This window comes from Saccopteryx leptura, chromosome 11, assembly GCF_036850995.1.
Source record: "Saccopteryx leptura isolate mSacLep1 chromosome 11, mSacLep1_pri_phased_curated, whole genome shotgun sequence".
NCBI lineage: Eukaryota > Metazoa > Chordata > Mammalia > Chiroptera > Emballonuridae > Saccopteryx > Saccopteryx leptura.
The window spans coordinates 58,075,708-58,081,731 of NC_089513.1; positions in this window are offsets into that span (position 1 = coordinate 58,075,708).

Below are 6,024 nucleotides of genomic sequence, written 5' to 3' on the forward strand. Positions count from 1 at the left end.
GAGGACACTGTTCGGCCCATAACAAAGGTCAATAGTAAAATTTTGTAGACTTGTATGACAGGGCCATAGAAAACTACTGATCTGACTCAGTGCCCAATTTTATAGATAATTGAGTTGAGATCTGAGAGGTAAAGTGGTAAGCCCAACTACATATTAATTTGTGGCTAAACTAAAAATTTAGGCTTTAAAATCTGTTCTCCTTTTAGAAACATTCATAGCATCAAATAATAGTTATTTCACTCAACTTTTTTAATATTATATTTTTCTTAATATCTAATGAAAACATTTATACCTTCTCACCTTTAGAAGTTCTTTAATTTCTTATTAAAAGCTAATTTGATGAAAATTTGTTCTTACCTAATTTTACCTATTTTTTATGTCCTCATGATCCATTAAATTGTGAATTGTTTTTGCAAGCTTATGAAAAGGTAGTCATTCAGTATAATTGAGTGTCTGTGGGCACATTACTGAAACTTGCTGAACCTGACTGTCTGTATCTGAGATAGAAATAAGTAGGATAATTTACTTCTAGATTTCTTCAACTCTTAAGCTCCTGTGAAACTTATTAGTCTGATTTTATTTTTACTTTTCTATTCTTGACTTAGAGCACACAGACACACACCCCCCAAAAAAAAAATCTTCGTTAAAATTTTTAAGGATCACTAATTACTTGGTTTTGCACTTTCTGGGGGCGAGAATCTTAATTCTAATCATCAAGTAAGACTCATCCAGTTTAGATATTTATATTTGATTGCCGTGTGTGTGTGTGTGACTAAGTCTTTTAAAATTTTTTTTGGAAGAGGTAGTCATATGATTCAAAAGTCAAATAGAAAAGGGTGTGGATTGAGAAGAATTGACTCCCACTCTTCTTTCCTTCTACCCTGTTCCCTATCATCTCATTACTTTCTCCTTATAAGTAGCAACTTCTATTTGCTGGTTGTATATTATTCAGTATTTCTTTATGTAAACTAATTCCCCCAATTCTTATTATATCACCTGCAACTTTCCTTATTTAAATTTATTTTTATTGAGATATAATTGACATATAACACTATATTAACATCAGGTGTACCGCATAATGATTGATATTTTTATGCATCACTGTACATAGCTACAATTCCTTTCTTGTGATGAGAACTTATAAGGTCTACTCTCTTAACAACTTTCAATAATGCAACACAGTATTATAAACTATAGTCACCAGCCTGTACATTATATCTTGGGACTAATTTATTTTATAACTGAAAGTTTATACTTTTTTTTCTTATTATTTATTTATTTATTTATTTTAGAGAAGAGAGAGAGAGAGAGGGAGAAGGGGGGAGAAACAGGAAGCATCAACTCCCTTATGTGCCTTGACCGAGCAAGCCCAGGATTTTAAACCAGAAACCTTAACATTCCAGGTTGACGCTTGATCCACTGTGCCACCACAGGTCAGGCCAAAAGTTTATACCTTTTGACCTCCTTTATCCATTTCACTAGTACCTGCTACACCCTGCACCTTTCCTTTATCACTTAAGTCATTTACATCTTTTCCACATCTCTCTTTAGATTGTATCCCTATTATTTTTCTTAGCTATTTCTTAGTATTATATTGTGTAAAGCATCAATTTTCAATCAGTATGCTATTAGAGACAAACTGATATGCAGGAAGAATTTTTAAAGCATTCAATACCTGGCTATTTAGTCAGAAGCATGGACCTCTTTTCCTTAGAGTATCAAATAAAAAAAATGACAACAGCTAACAAACAACAGCCACCTGTTCTGAATGAATTGAAATTATACCTATTTGGGGTGATCCAAGATGGTGGTAGAGAAAGTAGAAACTATGCTCATCTCCTCCTAAGACAAAACTAGAATTACAACTAAGTTGTGGAACAATCACTTTGAATGACCAATGGAAGACTAGTTAGAGAGAAGTCTTATAACCAAGGATTTATAAAAGAAACCACATTGAAACTGGTAGAAAGGGCAGAGATGGGCAAAGGGCTGGCTCTGCTCCTATAGCTGAGAATATCTCAACTGTAGTGGGTTCCCCTGAGAAGTGTGGGCTTTAAGTCCCAAACTGGGCTTTCCAGGCTGAAGCACCAGAACCAGGAAGATGCACACACATAACATCTGGCTGTGAAAAACAGTGTGGCTTCTGTTCACCACGGGGAGGCAGGAGTTTGCTAGAGACACGAGCCCTTTCTTGAGGGACTAACATGCAAAAGTTCACCTGCAGCCACTTATCCTAGGCTCCAGTGGAGGGAGGACTAGAGCTGCATAAGTAGAGTCTGGGGTTGGTGGCTCTGGGGAAGGAGCTAGGGGATGGTCAACAGGATTCCTGTGCTGAGTCACTGTACCACAACACAGATGCCATCTTTCTTGGGTGGAGCTGTTTTCCCTGCAGTATCAGCTTGGGGAAAAGCAATAATCCCACCTTCTGGACTCCTTCTTGTCCCACCCTGGGGAGCTTAGGCCTTGCTGAGCAGTACAGCCAGGGGTTCTTTTATTGAATGAGCCTAACAGGCAACTGGCAGGCAGTGCCACAAAGAAGCTGATCTCATTAGGGTGCCTTGAGATTTTGTTGACCTTCTCTTGGGCCTGGTGCTGGTAAGAGTTGGCATTGATACACAGCTTGGTCCTTCCCTAGTGTACCCAGGTCCAACAGAGGCAGCCACAAACTGTGAATTTCTTGTGGCTTCAAATAGGTTGCCAAGGGCAGTCATAGACAGTGTCTTACATTGGCTTACACCAGAGTCCCTCTTAAGAGTCCCAGAACCAACACGATCAATGGCCAGCTACATTCAATAATTTTCACTCACAGCATATCCAAAGGGAAAGCTCAGTGGGCGCCAGATCCTGCTGAGTCAAAATCTGTCTTGTGTGGTCAGCACCTGCACAGCAGATTTGACGCCATTATCAAGGTTGAGCATCACAATCAGCCATCCTGACAGTTGATCTTAGACAAAAACAGACCAATAACAATCAAGACTCAATTACAACAGGAGTGCTTATAAAACCCACACAAAAGATAGTCCTGAAACACCCAACTCTGGTGACTAAGGATACTGCACCACGTGACTCCACAAGACACTTATTACTTAAGGCCATTCCATGAAGACTGGGAGTCACAGTATATCTATCTAATATACAGAAAAAAATTACAAAGAGGCAACCAACCTGGGGGAAAAAAAAGATCTTAAATGACAGAACAGGAGTAATCTCTAGAAAAAGAGCTAAGTGAAATAGAGAAAAGCAATTAATCAGATATAGAGTTCAAGGGATGGTTATAAGGATGCTTAACATTATAAAAAAAGACATAGAAACTATAAAAAAACAACCACTCATAAGTAAAGAATACAATATCTGAAATGAAGAATATACTAGAAGGAATAAACAGTAGGTAGGATGAAGCAGAGGATCAAATCAGTGATTTGGAAGACAAAGTAGAAAAAAACACAATCAGAGCAGACATTTTTTAAAATGAGGATAGGGGACTTTGGAACTACATAAAACATAACAACCTCTGAATCATAGGTGTACCAGAAAGAGAAGAGAAAGAGTAAGGGATTGGAGAAATAATAATCAAAAACTTCTTTAACCTATGAAGGAAAAAGACACAATGGAAATGTTTAAAGACAAGGAGAGAATATTAGAAACCACAAGAGAAAGCCAGTTACCTATATGGAAGTTCTTGTAAGACATCGATTTCTCAACAGAAACATTTCAAACCAATAGGGATTGTCATGAAATACATAAAGTGATGAAAAGCAAGAACTTACAACTTAAACTACTTTTACCTAGTAAAGACATCATTTAAAATTAAAGAAGAAATAGTTTCCCAGACAAGAAAAAGCTAAAGGACTTTGTTACCACCAAACCAGTATTTTAAGAAATGTTAAATGTTCTGCTTGAAGAAGAAGAAGGAGAAGGAGGAGGAAGAGTAGGAGAAGAAGAACATAATTAAAAGAATAAAATGGCATTTCATACACACCTATCAATAATTACTTTAAATGTAAATGGCTTAAATGCTCTAATCAAGACAGAGGGAAGCTAAATAGATAAGAAAGCAAGACCCATTTATAAATTGTCTATAAGAGACCCACCTCAGGATAAAAGATACACACAGAATAAAAGGGATGACAAACAATATTTCATAAAATGGAAATGAAAAAAGGGCTGGTGTAGCAATACTTATATCTAACAAAATAGACTTTAAAAAAGCTATAGTAGTGATAAAGAAGGACACTAAATAATAATAAAGGGAGTAATCTAACAAGAGGATATAATCATTGTAAACATTTACACACACAATGTAGGAGCACCTAAATATGTAAGGCAAATCTTGATGGACATAAAAGAAGAGATTGACAGCAATACAGTCGTAGTAAAGGGCTTTAATATCACATTGACAGATAGCTCTTCCAACAAAAAAATCAACAAAGAAATAGCAGCCTTAAATAACAAATTAGACCAGATAAATTTAATTGATATTTTTAGATCATTTCAGTCTAAAATAGCAGAATATTGATTTGTTTCTAATGTACATAGAATTGACCATGTGTTAGGCCACAAAACAAATTTCAATAAATTTATAAAGACTAAAATCATATTAAGCATCTTTTCTATACATAATTACATGAAACTAGAAATCAATTAGAAGAAGAATATTGGAAAACACAAGCACATGGGGGCTAAATAACATGTTACTAAACAGTGAATAGGTAAATAATGAGATCAAGGAAGAACTCAAAAAATACTTTGAAATAAATAAAAATGAGAACACCACAACCCCAAATCTATGGGACACAGTGAAAGCAGTCCTAAGAGGGAAATCTATAGTATTACAAGCCTACCTCAAAAAACAAAAAAAACAAAAATCACAGCCCTGGCCAGCTAGCTCAGTGAATAGAGTGTCGGCATGGCATATAAACATCCTAGGTTTGATTCCTAGTCAGGACACACAAGAGAAGCAACCATCTGCTTCTCTCCTCTTTCCTCTCCTTCTTCTCTTTCTCTCCCTCTCCTGCAGCCAATAGCTCAATTGGTTCAAATGTTGGCTCCAGGCACTGACAATAGCTAGGTTGGTTTGAGTACATCAAAGAAAGAAAAGAAACACCTCTTTTTTAGTTCCATATAAATTTTTGGAATATTTGTTCTATATCTTTGAAGTATGCCATTGTTATTTCAATAGAAATTACATTAAATTTATAGATTGCTTTGGATAATATAGACATGTTAATGATGTTTATTCTTCCTATCCATGAACAGGGTATATGCTTCCACTTGTTTGTATCTTCCTTGATTTCTTTTATCAATGTTTTATAATTTTCACAGTACAAGTCTTTAACCTTGTTGGTTAAATTTACTCCTAGGTACTTCATTTCTTTTGTTGTGGTTGCAATTGTGAAATAAGCCAGGCAGAGAAAGAAAAATATCATATAGCCTCACTCATGTTAAAAATTTAATGAACAATGTGAACTGAGGAACAGAATAAAGGTAGAGTAGAGATCAAAGGGACCAGAGGGGAAGTGGTCAGAGGGAAAGGGGAAGAGAGGATGGGATCAGAGAAGGGAAAGAAATTAGTGAAATTATATATACATAACAGCGTTATAGAGAGCAAGACAGCAAATCTTGAAGGGAAAGGGGGAGGGCGTTGGGGGAGAGGACAAAGGGGGTATCAAGGGGAACATGGGGGTGGGGGATGGAGATATATTCAGTGGGACACTTGAATCTATGTAAGCACAATAAATTAAAATCAATAAAATAGTAAAAGCATATATGATACATAAAACAAAAACAAAAAAAAGAAAACACCTCAAATAAACAACCTTACTTACACTTAAAAGAACGTGAAAAAGAAAAACAAACAAAGCCTTAAGTGAGTATAAGGAAAGAAATAATAATTATCAGAACAGATATTAACAGGATAGAGTCTAAGAAAAACAATACAAAAGACCAATGAAACCAAGAGCTGGTTCTTTGAAAACATAAATGAGATTGACAAACCTTTAATCGGACTCAAGAAATAAAAAGAGA